Below are 27,944 nucleotides of genomic sequence, written 5' to 3'. Positions count from 1 at the left end.
TGTTCGTTTGTTCAACGTTCAACGCGGATTTGTGTTGAACATGAACAACCATCAAATCCCCTAGCCCCCAAAAGTCAACAAATCATTTTATACGTTCAACAACATTAACTGTCATGTTCAATGTTTTTATTTTGCATTCAATACCTTTTGTTTCTGTAGAATGCAACCCTATATATATATATATATATATATATATATATATATATATATATATTGGCCAAGGTTCAATTGAGAATGCATAAATGTAGTGAGAAATGAAAAGTAATCTTAATTTGTATATGTATATTTTTTTTCCGCTCTTTGTTCTTTGTTTCCTTTTTTGGAGGTTTACTGTGGGCGAGTACTCTTTTTCCTTTATAGGGTTCTCCCCATATGGGTTTTCCTATAAAGGTTTTAACGAGGCTCGGCCCTTAGTCTGCCCCGTTGTGCTTTCAAGGCTTCTTTACGTTTCTTTTTTTTCTCTTCTTTTTTCAATATAGCCGTTATTTAATACTCCCTCCGTCTCACAAAAACATGAACGTTTTTCCATTTTGGGGTGTCTCACAAAAACATGAACCTTTTGTCACAGCCCACTATCCCAATGACGGGTTAACCGGGGTTATGACTTGGGGTGAACAATAAGAAATGGAAATGGACAATTACTTAACATTAAAGTATATGGAAATGTCACTCATAGATAAAATGCTAGGATCATATATGATTATTTGGATACTTATAAAACATACACATAAATGTGAACTGATTAAGGTGGGTTACCCAATAACACGTATAACAACTTCATAACATAGAGCTATCCTAATCAAAGTGCTTTGCAGCGGAAAACGTGTGAGATATACATATGAAGATGTATACTCAAGGTTACATTTCTTGAAATGTCAAAGGAACACCCGCTCAACATCATTCCATTCCATCAACTGCTCAACCTGCACATTTAGAAATACATGCAGGGCTGAGTATAAAAATACTCAGTGGGCATAGCCGAAAATACATTCATGCATACATATATAAATTGAACTGCCATAACAGTAACACACAGGGGTTTTCTTAAATGACCTGCGCTTACTAAAATATTTCTTTCATTTTCATAAAGTCGATCGGCCGATCATTTTCCTTCATATGATCCATATCTTTTCCTTTCTGTCACGCGCCGGGAAGGAGGCCTCCTTACCACGGACGCCAAGACCGGTCGCAAGCGACTCGCGGTCTCCATGAGTGTACACGTTAACCCTAGCTAGCGACCTTTGTCTAGCATAGGATCCCAATTGGATTTCCTTTAAAGTTGGCGAACCAACACAGATAGGATACATATAAAAACATAAACATTTTTGGCAGTCAATCATTTCATAAACATTTCATTTCATTTCATAAACATTTCATTTTTATTTCATAAGAGTCATTTATCATTTGGGCATAATAATAAACTGAAATTAACAGTTAAAATCATCTCATGCATATATTCGTATAAGAGGCCTACGACACGCAGGGGATCTCTATTTACGTATAGTAAAAGTAATGCCCACCTGGTTAGGCAAAGCCTGAAGATCATAATCACTTATAAACCTGTCTTGGGAAAGCAGCGCTAATCCCCCTGGTCACAAAGCCTACAAGAAATTCTATTCTTAATAGGTCTCGTGAAGCTAATCTTAATTCATGGTGTTGTGCTTATTATTTTATGATTCACTTAGCCGGGTTTTCAAAATTTAGTAAATAAATAATTGAAAACTAAATTCTTGAGTTAAGGACACCAACAATATCCTTACTCGATTTTTCTTAAATAATTGGAATTATAATTAAAACCAATTAAATACTTTTATTGCAAAATAAATGCAATTTCATGTCATGCTTAGCATTTATTAAGTAATTTACTTAAAATATGCACATAATAATAATATAATATTATTATGCAAATTAAAAATAATTAATCAAACTTAATAAGTCTAATTAATTAAAATAGTGTATCTCCTTTAAATAAAAATCTGCATAAATCCAATTAAATTAATAATTGGGCAGCCCATGATTTAAAATAATTAGAGGCCCACTGACAAAAATAACTCTACTCATTTAAAACACATGGCCCAAACTTTCTTCTCTTTTTATTTTAAAGAAGTCGGCCCAGCTGAAATTTTGAAAACCAAGGCCCAAAACTAAACCCAACACCCCAAACCCTTTTCTCCTTCTTTTCTCCCTTCAAACAAACGCACACACCACACACATCGCAGCTGCGCAGCATCCTTCCCATCTCACTCTCTCTTCTCTCTCCATTCACGCCAAAATCTCTCTCAAAGCTCGGCCGCCGCAGTCTCTCTTCCGGCGAATTCACGGCTGGAAGGCTGCCGTCTCTCTCTCTCCCTCGAATCTCCTCCGGTCTCCCCCTACCGCTGCCAAGCCGCGGCCGCGTCTCCGGCGAAGGGCGTCATCTCTGGTCACTTCTCCCTTGAATCCCCCTTGGCGACGACGAGCGCCGCCGCCTCCCTCGGTCTCTCTCTCGGCGACAGCAGCAGCCGGAGCCACCGTCGCCGACACCCTCAGCAATACCCAGCCCAGACCACCTCTCTCTCTCCAGCTGTGGCCGGGCAGCAGCGGCACCACCATCGCCGCCCTCAAATTCCCAGCGAGTAGCAGCCACCAAGCTGCACCCCATTCCCTTCCTTCTCTTCTCCCTCGTCTCCGGCAGTGGCGAACCTCCACCACCACCACGCACGCCCTCATCTCTCATGCTCCATCCTCGGCCGGACAACAACGGCGGAGCCGCCGCCGAGCCCTAGCCTCCCTCTGCCTCTCGACTCTCTCAGCCCGCAACCACACCGAGACCGACTGAGTTCGACGCTCAACAACAAGAAACGAGACTCAAATACACAAAGAATTCCCTTCTCTTAAAGTTTGATTCCCAGATTTTGTACTGAGCACTTGAAATCATTTGTTCATTTATATATATACCAACATATAATGCACATTTATGAATGAGTTGGCTACCATGTAACATGATTCTTTTTTTTTTTTTAATTGTGATTGATTAGCTAGACTGAAAATATGATGCCTTAATCATGCATAAAAATGAATTAGTCAAGGGAGTTAGTTCATAGATGAAAACCTTGAGGGTTAATGATGGTTGGTGCTTGGTGCTTGGTGGCTTCTTTTGTGCGTTCTTGCCTTCTTGAATGCAGATGAGAAGAATGCAACATGTCTTTTGTGTAGAATGAGTAAAGTCTCTTTGGTATGAGTAAAGTCTCCATGATTTGATATAATTGAGATATGGCAGAGAGGTGTGGAGAGTAGGTGGGAGAAGGGAGGGAGTAGGTGGGTGTAATAATAGGTATTGATGGTAAGGGTTGAAAAAGTCATGATGATGATGGCAGTAGAGTGGCGGATAGGAGTTGTAGGGTGTAGGTGATTTGATAATTAAAAAGTTTTCAGGGTTGTATTATGAAAACTGTAATAATCATTCAGTGTTCGCTAAATAAAATAGTTCGTATAAATGATCGATGCTCAATTAAATAAATATGCAATGCATATAAATTTAATAACTAAATATTTACAAAAGCTTTTGTAAATCATTTTTGTTGGAATTAAAATAAATTCTTTTTCTCAATCCGGCGTGAATCATCTTAAATCTAAGTTTAAAATCTACTCTAAATTTAGCTAGGGAAAAGCGGGGCGTTACATTCCTCCCTCCTTATAAAAATTCCGTCCTCGGAATTGCATATCTGGTATTCTATCTTGTGATACTAGTCATTCGTTTCATTCATCTCTTTTGTGGCCTTTTCCATCCTGTGATGGTTCCACTACATGACGAGAACAATATTATTGCCTCGTAAAACTTGAATCTTGCGATCAAGTATCTGGACTGATTTCTCATCACAACTTAGGTCCTGGCTAGGACTACTTTATCTTACTTAATCACATGCTTTCTTAATTGCGAGGTGCTATACGTATTGTATACATCCACAATGCTTGGTGGCAGAGCCAACTTATAGGCTACAAAGGCCTAACTTATCTAGGATCTCAAAAGGTCCTATATAACGGGGTCGTAACTTGCTCCTCTTTCCAAAACGTATAACTCCCTTTGAGGGAGAGACTTTGAGGAAAACTCGATCCCCAACATTAAATTCTAATTCCGATCGGCGTTTATCGGCGTAAGACTTTTGTCTATCTTGAGTTTCTTTGATTCTTTGCTTGATGTGGTCGACCTGCTCAACCATCTGTTGGACCAGTTCAGGACCTAACAACATTCTTTCACCCACTTCATCTTAGTAAAGTGGTGAACTACCTTAATTGTTTCCTTCGTCCTAAGTCACCTTCTCAGATTTGACTAGGGAATTCTAATATCAAACTTTTCTCATCATCTTGGTAACTTTCACTTAAAGATTAATGGCACTCCTTCTGCCATGTAAACTCATTTTCTCATTTCCAAATGATTATTTAATGGGGGTTTCTAAGTTTCCATTGTGGTGGCGTTCCAACTTTATTCTTGCTGTAGCTTCTGGCACTTTAGTCAAAGCATTCACTCTCTTAGCTTGAGCCTACTAGCCTTGGGGTTGGGTTATACCTTAAGTTTAGTTCTAGTGCTTTCCTTCCATTTCCTTTTTCTTTACCTCCATCTTGAGGTGGTGTACATATCTTGTTTGTGCGTGAACTTTTTCCTTCTCCAATTTGTTGTAGTGACTCGGTGGTGAGAGTCTCGTTCATTGCTTGTTCCTTCATAATATCTCCTTAGTTTACTAGGGAAATTGAAAATCTCATGCCGCGATTCATTTACGAACTTCTTTACGCATTTCTCATTATTCATTTATAAATGACTTAAATAAGCATTTTAAACTCCATTAAAAAGGAATTGATTTAAAACATTTTAATCCTTTTAAAATCCATACTCATAAAGCCTTAACTCATGCTCTATCTCATAGTCTATCTCTTTACTCAACTCTATATGAACTCTCCACTCATCTCAAATCCTTAAGTTCAAGGATAGGTTTCAAGAAAATCATGGTACTAAGTCTCGATTTATCTCTCATATAAGGCTCGTCTAATCTCATTCAACACATAGATAACACAATCACATAAGGCACATAAGAAAACACAATCAAACATTATCAAAACATACTCTGTTTTTACACTGACTCAACTTCAAAATCTAACCTGTTCTTACTCTGACACCTCCTGGACTCGAGACTCATACCAAAAGAAAGATCTTCGAGTCTATTTTCATATAAAAAAATATAGAGTCAAAAACTCCAAGTATTGTAGGAGATATGACTGTCTTACTACAGTTTACCATATTCGGCAGTTTTGAGCAATCGAAAACTTGGATTTTTGAAAAATAGTAAATGTTGTCAAACTGGGCTCAAATTTTGTGGATATCTAGCTAACACAATAAGGTTAATACCATAAAATTTTGGAAAGCTAGATCACACAGGAAGCTACTGAAATGAATGACTCTTTCCCCTGCTCTCTGAAACTCTCGGTAGTAATGTGCAGTTTCGGTTTTGTATTTTATAAAAATAATAGACGAAGTCCAATTGACTTGAAATTTTACCGATGTTCTCAAGACTCATGTAGAGACTTGGTATTAAAATTTCAAAGCTTTTTGACATTGAAAAAAAAACGTCGATCACAGTAGGTCAGTAGGCCTACGAAATTCACCAAAATCTCATCTCAAACTCTTAAAATACTCAACTCAACATTCCTTCAAGGAAACTCATTAAAGCTCATTTTAAACACATATAACACTCACAAACATTCAAGCACAAAATAATGCTCATCATACTCAAATCTTGACTCTCTTCTTACATCATAACCTCAAATCTCTAGTAAAACGTTTCAATGAACGCATCATTAAAATTCTCTTCTCATTTTCATGATCAAAATTACTCAAATACTCAAACACGATCTCATTCATCATATAGATCATTATACACATATAGATTCCCTTTTATCATGTACTAAACTCTAATGAAACTTCATGTATCATCATAAAACTCTTAATAAAACATGACAAACTTTCACATAATGGTCATAAAGCAATTAGACCTCATTTTATCAATCATCGACTTCTCAAAATATGAAAACTCAAAAACTCATATAAACTAAACTAAGTCAAAAATTTTCTTAGCCAACAAAAGACTTACTCAAACATAATTATACACTAATATCATGCTCAAATACATATATCTTAAGCCAAAATCACTTTAATAACACATAGGCAAAAAGTCCTAATTTTTATTAAACTAAACTCTTTTGAAAATATCACTAATCATGTATAACCTATTGATCAAATCATAGATCTAACATCCTAGGTTACCAATTAGCACAAATCAACATCATAAAACAAGATCACATATAGATACACATGTATGTCATCTTCTTCCTCAAACTAACACTTTTCATTTTTCACCTCTCAACCTCAAGCTTCAATCTCATCCATCATTAATCATCTAAATCATCTCATAAACTCAAATCCATCATCAATACATCAATTGATCCATAGGATCTCAACATCCCAATTTTAGGTAAACTAACCTAATAGGAAAAATCTATATCTCATGGCTAATCATCAAGATATTCATATATATTAACTCAATAATCATCAATCATCATATACCTCAAGCCAATTCAAGAAAACAAACAACAAAATTTCGTAAGGTTTCAAGCCCCTAATTTTCGAAAATTTCATAGAAATAAGTTGGGTGTTTTTCTTGCTCAATCATGATCATATACTCACATATAACATCATACAATCTAGATCTATAAAAATAAGAATCACTTACCCAAGATTAAACAAAGATCAAAGTTTTCCTTTCTCACTCTTCAAACCAAACCCCACGGTCCTCTTGAAATCTTCAAGAATTGAAAGGTGTTTATGTTGATTTGGTGGAGGATTTGATCTTGATGTGAACTTGGAAGCTTTGGTGATTCATCTATGGTGATCTTTTGGAGCAAAATCGGAAGAGAGGGAGAGAAATTGAGAGTGGCCGAATGGTGAAGAAAATGAGGGAAATGAAGTGAATTTGTCTTGCTTAGGAAGGATGATTGGAGACCAAACTCTATTCACCATTTAATACTTGTCCCCCCTATACACTAATCCCTTCCCTTCATCTTCATACCACACGTCCACTTCAAGTAAGGCTAAGGAAATTAATCACATGCTTATTAGATTAAAATAATCATGTGTGTGTAAGGTTGTGTGGTCTAGAATAAATCATGCATTAAGCTACATTAACAAAATCATAAAAGACTAATTACTAATTAATGCAATGCTATAACACAAAACTATTGTGACCAATATTTAAAATAAATATGGCACTAATATTAGTGCACTCACTCAATTATAATATTCCTCATCATAGGAAAAATGATTTGAAAATATTTTGTTTGGAAAAATTTTCATAAACCGGCATTCTTTGATTTCTCGGTAAAAATAAATTGCACTTGCTTTGAAAACTTAATTAAAATTCCAAGTGCTAAGGTTATCAAATAAAAATCATAATAACTTGCTCACAATGACATACGTAACAAAACTCACATAATCAATCAGTCACGTAATTTCACATAATATCACGTCAAAGCAGTCGGTAAACACAGACAAACTAGACGTCTCTCCGACCGATTTTTTTTATCAAGTTTTTTTTTTTTATCAAGGTTTTTCACTCTTTCTTTCTCGACTCTATTTCCAACTCATTATTCCTATTTTCTTAATAGGACAGTCAATCTCTCTGACATCTCAGTATTCTCAATAGTGTTAAGACACTATCTCACAACATAGGGAATAGTACGGGGTGTTACATGTACTATCAAATTTAGATAAAATTCATGACTTCATGCATAATTTAAAATTCATGTGGCTCATATAAATACACTTAACTCACCAATTAAAACTTATGCACCACATTTATAAAATTTTCCTTTAACTAAGCACATTAAAACACATATATAATGATTAAATCACATCAGATAAATCAAACCAGTTTTTATTATAAATGGATGCCGAATCCTAATTATTAATAATTAAGCCCTTAATCAGGGATTAAAAGTCGGGGTATGACATACTATCCACTTTAAAAGAAATTTCGTCACGAAATTTGTACCACAGAAAATAATTCTGGGTACTTCTCATTCATGCTAGAATCGAGTTCCCACATCGCCTTTTCTTGATCATAGTGCTTCCAAAGAACTATTACTAAGGGTATCGACTTATTCCTTAGTACTTTAACTTTCCGATCTAGAATAGATTCGGGTCTCTCCTCATATCAATTGGATTCCTAATTCCAATTTATATACACGAGATTTACTTGAGAATAAGTTCCCTCGTCCTTTTTCGGCGGTTCATTTTTCTCCTACCTCATTCCTAGGGCTCATCTACGGGGTATTCTTTTTTCCAAAGACTAAAATAGTCATCAACCCATTTCTTGTTACCTATCACATGAATAACACTTTCCTATGAATTTATCTTAAAACTATCATAGACCAATTAACTTAAGTCCTCGTACTCGAACACTATATTACGGTCTTAGCTTGGACTCTGAATTTCTATCATAATGAGTGGTCGATATCATTTATAGGACAAAAACTAATCTCAACCAATCACAATGAGACACAATTATATGAAGTCATAGTTTGGGTAGTATACTACATCGGTAGACTAACATTTCTTGGTCTTATCAAACAAGGGGATCTATTATGACAACTCACGAGTTGCAAGGCTCAAACTCAACACAACATCAAAACAAGGTGTTGTAGAAATTGTTCAAGAGAATCAAAAGAATGACCAGAGGGTATGAAATGATTAACTACTAGGTCGAACAAAATGACCTCGAGTATGAACCCATCTGGCTTTTCAACCGAAAGTTGAAACACATGGGTTTTCAACCCAAAAGACGTCTACTGAGATTTGGATCATGTGGACTGGCCAGGTCCAACATCATCACCTCCCAGTCACACGAGAAACATCGTCCCGAACTTGAAGGGCCATGAACATACTATACATAACAAAACATAAGTTCATTATGACAATTAAACTTATCTTAAGGTTCCCTATCCTATTGATCTCAAACCCCAAACCTCTCTTAAGACATATACACACAGACATACGTACACAGGCAAAATACTCTATTCATAAAATCTATCCTGTAGCAAAAGTCGATTTGATATTCCGTCGTACTTGAACATTTGAACGTAGAGACTATGGTTCAACCTTTGATGCAACGTTTACCTTGAATTCGTCGCGTATCGTCATTCTGTGTTTTTCCTTTACCTCGTACATATCTTTCCATTCCTCTTCGTAGTTCAAAAGAATCATTGTTTTCTTGAGGGAGCTGAAATGCTCTAAGTTCTCTTTCATTCTTCTACATCATCACCTTAAGAATCTAGATTGTAGAGATATCCTACTAATCTAGTAGTCTATGTTCTTTTAAAATTGTGATCATGCAACTTATAGCAATCTATGTTCTCCGGGAAAACATATGTCAATTTTTCTATCATTCGTCTGATCATAACATCATAGATTGCGAAAATATGCCATGAAAGGCAAAACATTCAACATTTCATCATAACCTGCTCTTCACATAAACATATTCATGAAGCATTTTAGAACATTAACATCTTTAAAACGTTGAAACTGCAGTTACCTTTTTTCCTTGATTGAGCACGATGCAATGGAGTGTTGAGCGGTGCCATATGAACCCGTGTAAGTCTAAAGAATCAAACTAGACTCGACTCTTTAGAATAAGGTTTCTAGGGTCAGAGCGAACGAACCGCTCTGATACCACTCTGTCACAGCCCACTATCCCAATGACGGGTTAACCGGGGTTATGACTTGGGGTGAACAATAAGAAATGGAAATGGACAATTACTTAACATTAAAGTATATGGAAATGTCACTCATAGATAAAATGCTAGGATCATATATGATTATTTGGATACTTATAAAACATACACATAAATGTGAACTGATTAAGGTGGGTTACCCAATAACACGTATAACAACTTCATAACATTGAGCTATCCTAATCAAAGAGCTTTGCAGCTGAAAACGTGTGAGATATACATATGAAGATGTATACTCAAGGTTACATTTCTTGAAATGTCAAAGGAACACCCGCTCAACATCATTCCATTCCATCAACTGCTCAACCTGCACATTTAGAAATACATGCAGGGCTGAGTATAAAAATACTCAGTGGGCATAGCCGAAAATACATTCATGCATACATATATAAATTGAACTGCCATAACAGTAACACACAGGGGTTTTCTTAAATGACCTGCGCTTACTAAAATATTTCTTTCATTTTCATAAAGTCGATCGGCCGATCATTTTCCTTCATATGATCCATATCTGTTCCTTTCTGTCACGCGCCGGGAAGGAGGCCTCCTTACCACGGACGCCAAGACCGGTCGCAAGCGACTCGCGGTCTCCATGAGTGTACACGTTAACCCTAGCTAGCGACCTTTGTCTAGCATAGGATCCCAATTGGATTTCCTTTAAAGTTGGCGAACCAACACAGATAGGATACATATAAAAACATAAACATTTTTGGCAGTCAATCATTTCATAAACATTTCATTTCATTTCATAAACATTTCATTTTTATTTCATAAGAGTCATTTATCATTTGGGCATAATAATAAACTGAAATTAACAGTTAAAATCATCTCATGCATATATTCGTATAAGAGGCCTACGACATGCAGGGGATCTCTATTTACGTATAGTAAAAGTAATGCCCACCTGGTTAGGCAAAGCCTGAAGATCATAATCACTTATAAACCTGTCTTGGGAAAGCAGCGCTAATCCCCCTGGTCACAAAGCCTACAAGAAATTCTATTCTTAATAGGTCTCGTGAAGCTAATCTTAATTCATGGTGTTGTGCTTATTATTTTATGATTCACTTAGCCGGGTTTTCAAAATTTAGTAAATAAATAATTGAAAACTAAATTCTTGAGTTAAGGACACCAACAATATCCTTACTCGATTTTTCTTAAATAATTGGAATTATAATTAAAACCAATTAAATACTTTTATTGCAAAATAAATGCAATTTCATGTCATGCTTAGCATTTATTAAGTAATTTACTTAAAATATGCACATAATAATAATATAATATTATTATGCAAATTAAAAATAATTAATCAAACTTAATAAGTCTAATTAATTAAAATAGTGTATCTCCTTTAAATAAAAATCTGCATAAATCCAATTAAATTAATAATTGGGCAGCCCATGATTTAAAATAATTAGAGGCCCACTGACAAAAATAACTCTACTCATTTAAAACACATGGCCCAAACTTTCTTCTCTTTTTATTTTAAAGAAGTCGGCCCAGCTGAAATTTTGAAAACCAAGGCCCAAAACTAAACCCAACACCCCAAACCCTTTTCTCCTTCTTTTCTCCCTTCAAACAAACGCACACACCACACACATCGCAGCTGCGCAGCATCCTTCCCATCTCACTCTCTCTTCTCTCTCCATTCACGCCAAAATCTCTCTCAAAGCTCGGCCGCCGCAGTCTCTCTTCCGGCGAATTCACGGCTGGAAGGCTGCCGTCTCTCTCTCTCCCTCGAATCTCCTCCGGTCTCCCCCTACCGCTGCCAAGCCGCGGCCGCGTCTCCGGCGAAGGGCGTCATCTCTGGTCACTTCTCCCTTGAATCCCCCTTGGCGACGACGAGCGCCGCCGCCTCCCTCGGTCTCTCTCTCGGCGACAGCAGCAGCCGGAGCCACCGTCGCCGACACCCTCAGCAATACCCAGCCCAGACCACCTCTCTCTCTCCAGCTGTGGCCGGGCAGCAGCGGCACCACCATCGCCGCCCTCAAATTCCCAGCGAGTAGCAGCCACCAAGCTGCACCCCATTCCCTTCCTTCTCTTCTCCCTCGTCTCCGGCAGTGGCGAACCTCCACCACCACCACGCACGCCCTCATCTCTCATGCTCCATCCTCGGCCGGACAACAACGGCGGAGCCGCCGCCGAGCCCTAGCCTCCCTCTGCCTCTCGACTCTCTCAGCCCGCAACCACACCGAGACCGACTGAGTTCGACGCTCAACAACAAGAAACGAGACTCAAATACACAAAGAATTCCCTTCTCTTAAAGTTTGATTCCCAGATTTTGTACTGAGCACTTGAAATCATTTGTTCATTTATATATATACCAACATATAATGCACATTTATGAATGAGTTGGCTACCATGTAACATGATTCTTTTTTTTTTTTAATTGTGATTGATTAGCTAGACTGAAAATATGATGCCTTAATCATGCATAAAAATGAATTAGTCAAGGGAGTTAGTTCATAGATGAAAACCTTGAGGGTTAATGATGGTTGGTGCTTGGTGCTTGGTGGCTTCTTTTGTGCGTTCTTGCCTTCTTGAATGCAGATGAGAAGAATGCAACATGTCTTTTGTGTAGAATGAGTAAAGTCTCTTTGGTATGAGTAAAGTCTCCATGATTTGATATAATTGAGATATGGCAGAGAGGTGTGGAGAGTAGGTGGGAGAAGGGAGGGAGTAGGTGGGTGTAATAATAGGTATTGATGGTAAGGGTTGAAAAAGTCATGATGATGATGGCAGTAGAGTGGCGGATAGGAGTTGTAGGGTGTAGGTGATTTGATAATTAAAAAGTTTTCAGGGTTGTATTATGAAAACTGTAATAATCATTCAGTGTTCGCTAAATAAAATAGTTCGTATAAATGATCGATGCTCAATTAAATAAATATGCAATGCATATAAATTTAATAACTAAATATTTACAAAAGCTTTTGTAAATCATTTTTGTTGGAATTAAAATAAATTCTTTTTCTCAATCCGGCGTGAATCATCTTAAATCTAAGTTTAAAATCTACTCTAAATTTAGCTAGGGAAAAGCGGGGCGTTACATTCCTCCCTCCTTATAAAAATTCCGTCCTCGGAATTGCATATCTGGTATTCTATCTTGTGATACTAGTCATTCGTTTCATTCATCTCTTTTGTGGCCTTTTCCATCCTGTGATGGTTCCACTACATGACGAGAACAATATTATTGCCTCGTAAAACTTGAATCTTGCGATCAAGTATCTGGACTGATTTCTCATCACAACTTAGGTCCTGGCTAGGACTACTTTATCTTACTTAATCACATGCTTTCTTAATTGCGAGGTGCTATACGTATTGTATACATCCACAATGCTTGGTGGCAGAGCCAACTTATAGGCTACAAAGGCCTAACTTATCTAGGATCTCAAAAGGTCCTATATAACGGGGTCGTAACTTGCTCCTCTTTCCAAAACGTATAACTCCCTTTGAGGGAGAGACTTTGAGGAAAACTCGATCCCCAACATTAAATTCTAATTCCGATCGGCGTTTATCGGCGTAAGACTTTTGTCTATCTTGAGTTTCTTTGATTCTTTGCTTGATGTGGTCGACCTGCTCAACCATCTGTTGGACCAGTTCAGGACCTAACAACATTCTTTCACCCACTTCATCTTAGTAAAGTGGTGAACTACCTTAATTGTTTCCTTCGTTCTAAGTCACCTTCTCAGATTTGACTAGGGAATTCTAATATCAAACTTTTCTCATCATCTTGGTAACTTTCACTTAAAGATTAATGGCACTCCTTCTGCCATGTAAACTCATTTTCTCATTTCCAAATGATTATTTAATGGGGGTTTCTAAGTTTCCATTGTGGTGGCGTTCCAACTTTATTCTTGCTGTAGCTTCTGGCACTTTAGTCAAAGCATTCACTCTCTTAGCTTGAGCCTACTAGCCTTGTGGTTGGGTTATACCTTAAGTTTAGTTCTAATGCTTTCCTTCCATTTCCTTTTTCTTTACCTCCATCTTGAGGTGGTGTACATATCTTGTTTGTGCGTGAACTTTTTCCTTCTCCAATTTGTTGTAGTGACTCGGTGGTGAGAGTCTCGTTCATTGCTTGTTCCTTCATAATATCTCCTTAGTTTACTAGGGAAATTGAAAATCTCATGCCGCGATTCATTTACGAACTTCTTTACGCATTTCTCATTATTCATTTATAAATTACTTAAATAAGCATTTTAAACTCCATTAAAAAGGAATTGATTTAAAACATTTTAATCCTTTTAAAATCCATACTCATAAAGCCTTAACTCATGCTCTATCTCATAGTCTATCTCTTTACTCAACTCTATATGAACTCTCCACTCATCTCAAATCCTTAAGTTCAAGGATAGGTTTCAAGAAAATCATGGTACTAAGTCTCGATTTATCTCTCATATAAGGCTCGTCTAATCTCATTCAACACATAGATAACACAATCACATAAGGCACATAAGAAAACACAATCAAACATTATCAAAACATACTCTGTTTTTACACTGACTCAACTTCAAAATCTAACCTGTTCTTACTCTGACACCTCCTGGACTCGAGACTCATACCAAAAGAAAGATCTTCGAGTCTATTTTCATATAAAAAAATATAGAGTCAAAAACTCCAAGTATTGTAGGAGATATGACTGTCTTACTACAGTTTACCATATTCGGCAGTTTTGAGCAATCGAAAACTTGGATTTTTGAAAAATAGTAAATGTTGTCAAACTGGGCTCAAATTTTGTGGATATCTAGCTAACACAATAAGGTTAATACCATAAAATTTTGGAAAGCTAGATCACACAGGAAGCTACTGAAATGAATGACTCTTTCCCCTGCTCTCTGAAACTCTCGGTAGTAATGTGCAGTTTTGGTTTTGTATTTTATAAAAATAATAGACGAAGTCCAATTGACTTGAAATTTTACCGATGTTCTCAAGACTCATGTAGAGACTTGGTATTAAAATTTCAAAGCTTTTTGACATTGAAAAAAAACCGTCGATCACAGTAGGTCAGTAGGCCTACGAAATTCACCAAAATCTCATCTCAAACTCTTAAAATACTCAACTCAACATTCCTTCAAGGAAACTCATTAAAGCTCATTTTAAACACATATAACACTCACAAACATTCAAGCACAAAATAATGCTCATCATACTCAAATCTTGACTCTCTTCTTACATCATAACCTCAAATCTCTAGTAAAACGTTTCAATGAACGCATCATTAAAATTCTCTTCTCATTTTCATGATCAAAATTACTCAAATACTCAAACACGATCTCATTCATCATATAGATCATTATACACATATAGATTCCCTTTTATCATGTACTAAACTCTAATGAAACTTCATGTATCATCATAAAACTCTTAATAAAACATGACAAACTTTCACATAATGGTCATAAAGCAATTAGACCTCATTTTATCAATCATCGACTTCTCAAAATATGAAAACTCAAAAACTCATATAAACTAAACTAAGTCAAAAATTTTCTTAGCCAACAAAAGACTTACTCAAACATAATTATACACTAATATCATGCTCAAATACATATATCTTAAGCCAAAATCACTTTAATAACACATAGGCAAAAAGTCCTAATTTTTATTAAACTAAACTCTTTTGAAAATATCACTAATCATGTATAACCTATTGATCAAATCATAGATCTAACATCCTAGGTTACCAATTAGCACAAATCAACATCATAAAACAAGATCACATATAGATACACATGTATGTCATCTTCTTCCTCAAACTAACACTTTTCATTTTTCACCTCTCAACCTCAAGCTTCAATCTCATCCATCATTAATCATCTAAATCATCTCATAAACTCAAATCCATCATCAATACATCAATTGATCCATAGGATCTCAACATCCCAATTTTAGGTAAACTAACCTAATAGGAAAAATCTATATCTCATGGCTAATCATCAAGATATTCATATATATTAACTCAATAATCATCAATCATCATATACCTCAAGCCAATTCAAGAAAACAAACAACAAAATTTCGTAAGGTTTCAAGCCCCTAATTTTCGAAAATTTCATAGAAATAAGTTGGGTGTTTTTCTTGCTCAATCATGATCATATACTCACATATAACATCATACAATCTAGATCTATAAAAATAAGAATCACTTACCCAAGATTAAACAAAGATCAAAGTTTTCCTTTCTCACTCTTCAAACCAAACCCCACGGTCCTCTTGAAATCTTCAAGAATTGAAAGGTGTTTATGTTGATTTGGTGGAGGATTTGATCTTGATGTGAACTTGGAAGCTTTGGTGATTCATCTATGGTGATCTTTTGGAGCAAAATCGGAAGAGGGGGAGAGAAATTGAGAGTGGCCGAATGGTGAAGAAAATGAGGGAAATGAAGTGAATTTGTCTTGCTTAGGAAGGATGATTGGAGACCAAACTCTATTCACCATTTAATACTTGTCCCCCCTATACACTAATCCCTTCCCTTCATCTTCATACCACACGTCCACTTCAAGTAAGGCTAAGGAAATTAATCACATGCTTATTAGATTAAAATAATCATGTGTGTGTAAGGTTGTGTGGTCTAGAATAAATCATGCATTAAGCTACATTAACAAAATCATAAAAGACTAATTACTAATTAATGCAATGCTATAACACAAAACTATTGTGACCAATATTTAAAATAAATATGGCACTAATATTAGTGCACTCACTCAATTATAATATTCCTCGTCATAGGAAAAATGATTTGAAAATATTTTGTTTGGAAAAATTTTCATAAACCGGCATTCTTTGATTTCTCGGTAAAAATAAATTGCACTTGCTTTGTAAACTTAATTAAAATTCCAAGTGCTAAGGTTATCAAATAAAAATCATAATAACTTGCTCACAATGACATACGTAACAAAACTCACATAATCAATCAGTCACGTAATTTCACATAATATCACGTCAAAGCAGTCGGTAAACACAGACAAACTAGACGTCTCTCCGACCGATTTTTTTTATCAAGTTTTTTTTTTATCAAGGTTTTTCACTCTTTCTTTCTCGACTCTATTTCCAACTCATTATTCCTATTTTCTTAATAGGACAGTCAATCTCTCTGACATCTCAGTATTCTCAATAGTGTTAAGACACTATCTCACAACATAGGGAATAGTACGGGGTGTTACATGTACTATCAAATTTAGATAAAATTCATGACTTCATGCATAATTTAAAATTCATGTGGCTCATATAAATACACTTAACTCACCAATTAAAACTTATGCACCACATTTATAAAATTTTCCTTTAACTAAGCACATTAAAACACATATATAATGATTAAATCACATCAGATAAATCAAACCAGTTTTTATTATAAATGGATGCCGAATCCTAATTATTAATAATTAAGCCCTTAATCAGGGATTAAAAGTCGGGGTATGACATACTATCCACTTTAAAAGAAATTTCGTCACGAAATTTGTACCACAGAAAATAATTCTGGGTACTTCTCATTCATGCTAGAATCGAGTTCCCACATCGCCTTTTCTTGATCATAGTGCTTCCAAAGAACTATTACTAAGGGTATCGACTTATTCCTTAGTACTTTAACTTTCCGATCTAGAATAGATTCGGGTCTCTCCTCATATCAATTGGATTCCTAATTCCAATTTATATACACGAGATTTACTTGAGAATAAGTTCCCTCGTCCTTTTTCGGCGGTTCATTTTTCTCCTACCTCATTCCTAGGGCTCATCTACGGGGTATTCTTTTTTCCAAAGACTAAAATAGTCATCAACCCATTTCTTGTTACCTATCACATGAATAACACTTTCCTATGAATTTATCTTAAAACTATCATAGACCAATTAACTTAAGTCCTCGTACTCGAACACTATATTACGGTCTTAGCTTGGACTCTGAATTTCTATCATAATGAGTGGTCGATATCATTTATAGGACAAAAACTAATCTCAACCAATCACAATGAGACACAATTATATGAAGTCATAGTTTGGGTAGTATACTACATCGGTAGACTAACATTTCTTGGTCTTATCAAACAAGGGGATCTATTATGACAACTCACGAGTTGCAAGGCTCAAACTCAACACAACATCAAAACAAGGTGTTGTAGAAATTGTTCAAGAGAATCAAAAGAATGACCAGAGGGTATGAAATGATTAACTACTAAGTCGAACAAAATGACCTCGAGTATGAACCCATCTGGCTTTTCAACCGAAAGTTGAAACACATGGGTTTTCAACCCAAAAGACGTCTACTGAGATTTGGATCATGTGGACTGGCCAGGTCCAACATCATCACCTCCCAGTCACACGAGAAACATCGTCCCGAACTTGAAGGGCCATGAACATACTATACATAACAAAACATAAGTTCATTATGACAATTAAACTTATCTTAAGGTTCCCTATCCTATTGATCTCAAACCCCAAACCTCTCTTAAGACATATACACACAGACATACGTACACAGGCAAAATACTCTATTCATAAAATCTATCCTGTAGCAAAAGTCGATTTGATATTTCGTCGTACTTGAACATTTGAACGTAGAGACTATGGTTCAACCTTTGATGCAACGTTTACCTTGAATTCGTCGCGTATCGTCATTCTGTGTTTTTCCTTTACCTCGTACATATCTTTCCATTCCTCTTTGTAGTTCAAAAGAATCATTGTTTTCTTGAGGGAGCTGAAATGCTCTAAGTTCTCTTTCATTCTTCTACATCATCACCTTAAGAATCTAGATTGTAGAGATATCCTACTAATCTAGTAGTCTATGTTCTTTTAAAATTGTGATCATGCAACTTATAGCAATCTATGTTCTCCGGGAAAACATATGTCAATTTTTCTATCATTCGTCTGATCATAACATCATAGATTGCGAAAATATGCCATGAAAGGCAAAACATTCAACATTTCATCATAACCTGCTCTTCACATAAACATATTCATGAAGCATTTTAGAACATTAACATCTTTAAAACGTTGAAACTGCAGTTACCTTCTTTCCTTGATTGAGCACGATGCAATGGAGTGTTGAGCGGTGCCATATGAACCCGTGTAAGTCTAAAGAATCAAACTAGACTCGACTCTTTAGAATAAGGTTTCTAGGGTCAGAGCGAACGAACCGCTCTGATACCACTCTTGTAACGACCCAACTTCCCAAACAAAAGAAATAAGAAAATAATGTGATATAAGCAGATCAATTATGAAGATTTACCCAAAAGGATTAGGTATCTGTGTTTCGAAGAGATTAATAAAATAAAGATAAAATAAAATAAAATAAATGAATGGGCATTGAGCGACATAATCGATTAACAATATTCAACTTTCCAGGAGCGCATAAGTTTAGTTTCGTGACTCTGATCATAATCAAATATGGCTTCACTAATTGAAATATGAATTAAGTGTCTAAGCTCAACAAAATATTATTTTATCATATAATAGAAGTTCTGAGTTTAGGGGATTGAAAGACAAGATAGCAAGCTAGTCGTTAGCGGAAGTGAAATACGAAGCGGATCCCTAACTTCGGCTCAACCCCATCTGCACCAGCTGATCAACCTGAAAATATTTGAAAATATTTTGGGCTGAGCACTAGTGTACTCAGTGGGTTATGCAGTTTATAAATATTTTATGAAATACTTAAATAGAGCAGTTTATCCAATATCATAATCATAACTCAGAAGGTTTTAAAAATAGAAATCCACTTCTAAGCATGACAAAACATTTTTCTCATTAAGTGGCGCGCCATGTGACGTTTGATTGTTACTCGCTGCTTATGATCCCGGACCTCTAGCCACCGACGGATCGCTTTCTTTTCTCCCATTTATCAATCTCGGGACGCACCCGGTCAGATCAATAATCATATTTGTGCTTCGGAACACATCCAGACAAGCACCCTTATAACGTCTGCTTAGCTTCGTTAGTGCCCAAATGGCGATCAACCCATTGAGCAACTAACCTTGTGTACACAATCCTCATCTAACGTGTTAGGTCAAATGAGAATCTCGATCGATGCTTATGCGAGCATTAAACAGTACAGAACGCACATAAAAATATTTATATTGGATAAACAATTAACTTTCATGAAATATCAGAGCTTATATAACTCAAGATACATTTGTAAAATAAAGCCCACCTGGATAGGCAAAGCCTGAAGATCATACACATATAAACCTGTCTTGGGAAAGCAGCGCTAACCCACTTGGTCACAAAGCCTACAAGAAATTATATTCTTAATAGGTCTCGAGGTATCATTCTAATTTCTAAGTAAATGGAATCGCTAACTATTGATACACTTTGCCCGTTTTAATAAACTCCTTGAGTGAATTCATAAACTTTTAATACATAATTAATAACTTAATAAATTTAAAACTTATAAAATAATTAATAATTTAAAAATATAAATCCTTAACCTTGAAAGAAAATTAATAAAATTTATTAAAACATTTATAGGCCCAAAATAATAATTAAAGATTGTATCAAAATATAAGAACATAAACTTATAGAGAAATAATAAGACTAGTGAACATACTTGCAGATCCAATTAAAAGAAATGCAGCCCATCTTCAAAATAATGAAGCCCAAGAAGAATAGAATAAACAAGTCCAATTCCAAAGCCCAAATGAGCCCCTTTCTCTCTCCCTTTAACCAATCGGACCTCTCTCTCTTCTACTCACTCTCGATCTCTCCAGAACACGCTCAACACATACGCGGCGCTTAGCGTCGCCGCCTCTTCCTTTTTCCCCGGCGAAGGGCGCCGCCTTCGGCTCCGTCACCCCTCTCTTTCTCTCCTTTCCTCCCTTCACTCTCTCCTTTCTAACTCACCGTCCTTCCCCCTCTCTCATCCAGTCACGCCGCTACCCCTCTTCCCGATGAGATCGTCGCCGGCCACCACCCTTCCCTCGCTCGTCGTTCTCCCTCTCTCACCATTCTCCCATCTGCCTCTCCCTTTCTCGTGCCCGTGTCTGAAGGCAGATGGCCATGGAGGAAACGCCACCGCCGTCGCTCGTCTGCCTCGGCCGAGTTCAGCGGCGTCGGGTGCCGCCTCGCACCGTCCTGCCTCGAACCGCGCCGCCTCCCCTGCCTTCACCGTGAGCAGCGACGGGCTGCCACCACCCATGCGGCGCCGGCCGCTGCAGCATCGCCCAGCATCGGGCCTCCGACAACCGTCCCCTCTCTTCCTCACTCATTCCCAAATCCAAAGGCAGCAAAAAGAAATTCTCAGATTTGTAAAGTTTTGATTTTTGGTGCATTGGTCAAGGTATTTCTTTAATAGAAACAGTTGGGTATTTGGATTTCGTGTGTTAATCTTTTGTGATAATCCAGCTGGAATCTTGATTGAGAAATAGAAAGAGTTACTATGTTGATTGCTTCATACTGCTGCTTGAGGAAGTGATTCTGGCGGTGGAAGAGCATAAGAAAAGTTGGGGTAATTTATGAAGCTGGAACGATTGACGTGGTTGAAACAAAGCCAAAGTTTTTGGGAATAGAATATCAAATTGTGAAAAATATCTTGCACAGTTAAACTTGGAGAGAAAGGAAAATATTTCAGTTTCTTACAATCACACACGCATGTTTCGATTCCTCACATTGATCTCCAAATTTTGGGCCAGGGTTGATCTCACAAATTTTTGGGCTGGAGGCCCAAGAAAATTTTAATAACTCACAAATAAATATTATTAGGCTTGAGGCCCAATAAAAATAAATAAATAGCTAAATAATTAAATAAAATATATGTATATACTTGTGAAAATATTTTTCATATACCTTAATAACGGGCTCAAGGTCTTTGATCAATAAAATAATAGTAATGAACTTCAATTTATAAAAATCCCTTTGAAATAATATAATTTATTAAATGTCGGGCGTGTATCAATAGTATTCTAATTTTAATGGTCTTCTATATTTCTTATGAAAAGGACGGGATGTCACATACCTCCCTCCTTAAAAAAAATTTCGTCCCCGAAATTTACATACCTTGGTAATTCAGTTCGGGGTATTGAGCTTTCATTTTCTCTTCTAATTCTCATGTTGCTTCTTCTATCCAATGGTGGTGCCAAAGCACTTTAACCAGAGGGATTTGCTTGTTTCTTAGAACTTGAACCTTTCGGTCAAGTATTTGTACGGGCTTTTCCTCATAGCTCAAGTCTTAGACTAGAACTACTTCATCATTCTTTATTACGTGCTTTGGACCAAACACGTACTTTTGTAATTGCAAAACGTGAAACACATTGTGCACATTCCCAATGCTAGGTGGTATTGCCAACCTATAGGCTGCATTCTCATTCTATCTAGAATCTCAAAAGGTCATATATAGCAGGGTCACAATTCACCACTACTTTCAAAACGAATAACTCATTTTGTAGGGAAAATTTTGAGAAATAGTCAATCCCCAACATTGAATTCTAGTTCAGTTCTTCGTGTATCAGTATATGATTGTTATCTATCTTGTGCTTCTTTGATCTTCTGCTTAATCTGGTCAACTTTTTCGATCATCTGCTAAACTAGTTTTGGTCCTAACAGCTTCGTTCGCCTACTTCATCCCAGTAAAGTGACGATCTGTATTTTCGCCCATATAGTGCCTCGTAAGGGGCCATTCTAATTGTTGTCTGGTAGCTGTTGTTGTAGGCAAATTCTACGAGAGGTAGTAGGTCCTCCCAATCTCCACATTTGTCTGCAACAATTGCTCGAAGTATGTCTTCTAATATCTGAATTGTTCGCTCAGATTGGCCGTCTGTTTGGGGGTGGTATGTTGTGCTGAATTTTAGTTTGGTGCCCATTACCTCCTGCAAACTTTTCCAGAATCTTAATGTGAATCTGGAGTCACGATCAGATGTGATTGATACTGGTACACCGTAAAGGCGCACAATTTCTTTGACATATAACTTTGCAAGCTTTTCCATCCCAAAGGTCATTTGCATGGGAAGGAAATGCGTTGTCTTCAACAGGCGATCTACAATTACCCAAATGGCATTGTTTCCACGCGCTAATTGTGGTAAGCTTATCACAAAATCCATGTCGATATGTTCCCACTTCCATTCGGGAATTGGTAGTGGTTGCAATGTCCCATATGGTTTCCGGTCTAGTGCTTTGACTTGTTGGCATGCAAGGCACCGTTCTACGAATAGTGCTATATCTTTCTTCATTTGCTTGGTAGCAATGACTCAATTGTGAGAGCTCCGCTCAGTGTTTGTGCATAAGTGAGACCTCCCTGACTTGTTAAGGAAATCGATATCTCATGACGAAATCTGTTCCTAAACTTTTCCGCGCATTTCTCGTCAGTATCCAATAGGAGTTGAGCATATCGTAGCAGTTGGTTGAAAGTCCTGCCATACTCAGTCGTCATTCCAGCCCTCTGCCCCAGGTTCCAGAACTCATCTGTTTCTCTGTCGGTAATATTCTAGTATGTATTTCTCATATAACTCTGCCTTAAAGTCATTCTCGGTGAAATTCTCCTATTGCTTTGATTTACTTCTCGGCATCTATAGGATCACCTAAACCGTCTGGTGCTACTTGTGGTGCAGGCTCATCAGGGACAATTACTCGTCGTCGTCCACGTCTTCTTATTGTCGTATCCATGATGTGGTTTAAAGGTTCAATTGGTTAATAGGGCTTAACAATCATATGTGAATCAATCATGAGACTATGCGTGCTACGTGAAAGAAAATTTGAACAACACGCATAAAGTATGAATAAATTATTGATATATATGCCTCAAGAGAGGACTTTCATAATATTCAAAATAATAGTGCCCCTCAAAAAGGTTCTTTTAGTTAATAAGATTGAACAACTTCAGATGTAAACTAACCATAATAAATAAGCGTGTTACGGGAAGAAAAGTTTGAATAACACGCGTTAAAGCATGATCAAAACACTTATGTATCATATGCCTCAAAAAAAAGACTTTCAGTATAATGAATATAATAGAGTACTCCAAGTGTTTAGGTAGTACGAGAATTTATTAAATGAATTGGGGTGTCTAGGCAAGGTATAGGTAGGTTGTGGACGAGTTCAACCTTGCAGTCAAAAAGTGAGGTGTTCTTATCAAAAGTAAGGTTATTCTAAACAATTGTCGCCACTACTAAACTAATAATGTATGCAGGCAATTGCTCTCTCATGAATCTCTTGTGATAGCTTCCTCAATATTGTTCTTAGGACCCTCTCCTGATGTCAATGGCCTTGGCTTGGTGCTCTTAGTCAGCTGCGGAAAATCGTAAATCACTAATCTTGCGCATATGTTGGTTGTCCCTGTTTTTCATTCATTAGAGAAAGGTGTTGCACGAGTCTTATTGATGATTTGATGTCTAATACTCTTCCCTTGCATGCATTCATCCTGTGTGTCGTGATTCTACTACGAAATCCCTCAGAAAATTCTATAGCTTCCCGATTTAGCTATGGAGCTTCTCTTCATACTGTTCTTGCAAGTACGTTGGGGTCCAATGCTTGCGAAATTTCTCGCCTGTTTTGTCCATCTATAAAGAAGAACCAATATCATTCAACCCGAAATAGCGCAAGGCTAAATCTAACTAAGTTTCTCTGTTCTATGGGCATCATAGGTATTCTGAAAGCATTTTATGTTCTTCAAGATTCTATACCTCATCATTCTAAAGTTCTCTAGACAAAAGTCTAGTTCATATGGATCGAAATCCTGTCATAGCATTAGCTAATGCACCTCTAACTATGGGGTAAATCATACTCTTATAAGCTCATAGCTTTAGTTGACTGAGTCAACCTACTCATAACTGTCAAGTCAAAAAGGTCATAAATAACCTAAGTTGACAAATAGTGTCATTTATGCCATCTGAAATATTTTTTAACATGCACGAAGTAAAAAAAATCATAACATATCTTTAATCATAAATGATTCATAGAATCAATCATAAACAACAAATCTTTTCTCTTTCAACATGCTTATGTGAGCTCAAAGAGACTCATCATAATATTCTTCTTCTGAAAATAGATCACGTGGGCTCGGAGAGTCCCATCATGACTACATACTTTGCTTCTTGTAAGGACTCATTGGTCCAAAAAAATGATACTCTTCTTTCTTGGCATAAACATTAACTCTTTGCATTTGTGAATCCTTCAAGCATTTCACAAGGTAATCTTTTTGCGCGCCCTTTCTTGGAATAAAATAATTTACTTGAAAAAATTTAAAACGTACCTTTGTTGATCAGGCAGTGAGACGGTGAGCTGAGGGTTACATAAATGCTAAGAAGTCTAGAGGTACTATTCTAGACTCGAAATAATTTAACTAGCGGTAGTCAGAGGCACGAAAGAAAACTTGTGCTCTGATACCACTTGTAACGACCCAACTTCCCAAACAAAAGAAATAAGAAAATAATGTGATATAAGCAGATCAATTATGAAGATTTACCCAAAAGGATTAGGTATCTGTGTTTCGAAGAGATTAATAAAATAAAGATAAAATAAAATAAAATAAATGAATGGGCATTGAGCGACATAATCGATTAACAATATTCAACTTTCCAGGAGCGCATAAGTTTAGTTTCGTGACTCTGATCATAATCAAATATGGCTTCACTAATTGAAATATGAATTAAGTGTCTAAGCTCAACAAAATATTATTTTATCATATAATAGAAGTTCTGAGTTTAGGGGATTGAAAGACAAGATAGCAAGCTAGTCGTTAGCGGAAGTGAAATACGAAGAGGATCCCTAACTTCGGCTCAACCCCATCTGCACCAGCTGATCAACCTGAAAATATTTGAAAATATTTTGGGCTGAGCACTAGTGTACTCAGTGGGTTATGCAGTTTATAAATATTTTATGAAATACTTAAATAGAGCAGTTTATCCAATATCATAATCATAACTCAGAAGGTTTTAAAAATAGAAATCCACTTCTAAGCATGACAAAACATTTTTCTCATTAAGTGGCGCGCCATGTGACGTTTGATTGTTACTCGCTGCTTATGATCCCGGACCTCTAGCCACCGACGGATCGCTTTCTTTTCTCCCATTTATCAATCTCGGGACGCACCCGGTCAGATCAATAATCATATCTGTGCTTCGGAACACATCCAGACAAGCACCCTTATAACGTCTGCTTAGCTTCGTTAGTGCCCAAATGGCGATCAACCCATTGAGCAACTAACCTTGTGTACACAATCCTCATCTAACGTGTTAGGTCAAATGAGAATCTCGATCGATGCTTATGCGAGCATTAAACAGTACAGAACGCACATAAAAATATTTATATTGGATAAACAATTAACTTTCATGAAATATCAGAGCTTATATAACTCAAGATACATTTGTAAAATAAAGCCCACCTGGATAGGCAAAGCCTGAAGATCATACACATATAAACCTGTCTTGGGAAAGCAGCGCTAACCCACTTGGTCACAAAGCCTACAAGAAATTATATTCTTAATAGGTCTCGAGGTATCATTCTAATTTCTAAGTAAATGGAATCGCTAACTATTGATACACTTTGCCCGTTTTAATAAACTCCTTGAGTGAATTCATAAACTTTTAATACATAATTAATAACTTAATAAATTTAAAACTTATAAAATAATTAATAATTTAAAAATATAAATCCTTAACCTTGAAAGAAAATTAATAAAATTTATTAAAACATTTATAGGCCCAAAATAATAATTAAAGATTGTATCAAAATATAAGAACATAAACTTATAGAGAAATAATAAGACTAGTGAACATACTTGCAGATCCAATTAAAAGAAATGCAGCCCATCTTCAAAATAATGAAGCCCAAGAAGAATAGAATAAACAAGTCCAATTCCAAAGCCCAAATGAGCCCCTTTCTCTCTCCCTTTAACCAATCGGACCTCTCTCTCTTCTACTCACTCTCGATCTCTCCAGAACACGCTCAACACATACGCGGCGCTTAGCGTCGCCGCCTCTTCCTTTTTCCCCGGCGAAGGGCGCCGCCTTCGGCTCCGTCACCCCTCTCTTTCTCTCCTTTCCTCCCTTCACTCTCTCCTTTCTAACTCACCGTCCTTCCCCCTCTCTCATCCAGTCACGCCGCTACCCCTCTTCCCGATGAGATCGTCGCCGGCCACCACCCTTCCCTCGCTCGTCGTTCTCCCTCTCTCACCATTCTCCCATCTGCCTCTCCCTTTCTCGTGCCCGTGTCTGAAGGCAGATGGCCATGGAGGAAACGCCACCGCCGTCGCTCGTCTGCCTCGGCCGAGTTCAGCGGCGTCGGGTGCCGCCTCGCACCGTCCTGCCTCGAACCGCGCCGCCTCCCCTGCCTTCACCGTGAGCAGCGACGGGCTGCCACCACCCATGCGGCGCCGGCCGCTGCAGCATCGCCCAGCATCGGGCCTCCGACAACCGTCCCCTCTCTTCCTCACTCATTCCCAAATCCAAAGGCAGCAAAAAGAAATTCTCAGATTTGTAAAGTTTTGATTTTTGGTGCATTGGTCAAGGTATTTCTTTAATAGAAACAGTTGGGTATTTGGATTTCGTGTGTTAATCTTTTGTGATAATCCAGCTGGAATCTTGATTGAGAAATAGAAAGAGTTACTATGTTGATTGCTTCATACTGCTGCTTGAGGAAGTGATTCTGGCGGTGGAAGAGCATAAGAAAAGTTGGGGTAATTTATGAAGCTGGAACGATTGACGTGGTTGAAACAAAGCCAAAGTTTTTGGGAATAGAATATCAAATTGTGAAAAATATCTTGCACAGTTAAACTTGGAGAGAAAGGAAAATATTTCAGTTTCTTACAATCACACACGCATGTTTCGATTCCTCACATTGATCTCCAAATTTTGGGCCAGGGTTGATCTCACAAATTTTTGGGCTGGAGGCCCAAGAAAATTTTAATAACTCACAAATAAATATTATTAGGCTTGAGGCCCAATAAAAATAAATAAATAGCTAAATAATTAAATAAAATATATGTATATACTTGTGAAAATATTTTTCATATACCTTAATAACGGGCTCAAGGTCTTTGATCAATAAAATAATAGTAATGAACTTCAATTTATAAAAATCCCTTTGAAATAATATAATTTATTAAATGTCGGGCGTGTATCAATAGTATTCTAATTTTAATGGTCTTCTATATTTCTTATGAAAAGGACGGGATGTCACAACTCTGTCACAGCCCACTATCCCAATGACGGGTTAAC

The 27,944-nt window shown here is 37.0% G+C and overlaps 3 long non-coding RNA genes across 3 annotated transcripts; all 3 read right to left on the bottom strand.

The window, feature by feature from the left end:
- Positions 1-673: 673 nt before the first annotated feature.
- LOC131002480 (uncharacterized) lies at positions 674-3,270 on the bottom strand. The gene is made up of 3 exons (XR_009094311.1): positions 3,092-3,270; positions 1,521-1,601; positions 674-923 (listed from the first exon to the last, which is right to left on the bottom strand). It is a non-coding gene; the product is annotated as an uncharacterized LOC131002480 (long non-coding RNA).
- Positions 3,271-9,675: 6,405 nt separating this feature from the next.
- On the bottom strand, positions 9,676-12,483 carry LOC131002482 (uncharacterized). The gene is made up of 3 exons (XR_009094313.1): positions 12,291-12,483; positions 10,721-10,801; positions 9,676-10,123 (listed from the first exon to the last, which is right to left on the bottom strand). It is a non-coding gene; the product is annotated as an uncharacterized LOC131002482 (long non-coding RNA).
- Positions 12,484-17,527: 5,044 nt separating this feature from the next.
- LOC131002479 (uncharacterized) lies at positions 17,528-27,890 on the bottom strand. The gene is made up of 3 exons (XR_009094310.1): positions 20,348-27,890; positions 19,952-20,030; positions 17,528-19,374 (listed from the first exon to the last, which is right to left on the bottom strand). It is a non-coding gene; the product is annotated as an uncharacterized LOC131002479 (long non-coding RNA).
- Between the last annotated feature and the right edge of the window lie 54 nt (positions 27,891-27,944).

This window comes from Salvia miltiorrhiza, unplaced genomic scaffold (genome assembly GCF_028751815.1).
Source record: "Salvia miltiorrhiza cultivar Shanhuang (shh) unplaced genomic scaffold, IMPLAD_Smil_shh fragScaff_scaffold_140_2, whole genome shotgun sequence".
NCBI classification, from domain to species: domain Eukaryota; kingdom Viridiplantae; phylum Streptophyta; class Magnoliopsida; order Lamiales; family Lamiaceae; genus Salvia; species Salvia miltiorrhiza.
Note: the sequence above shows the minus strand (reverse complement) of the source record. Positions and strands in the feature narration are given on the sequence as shown.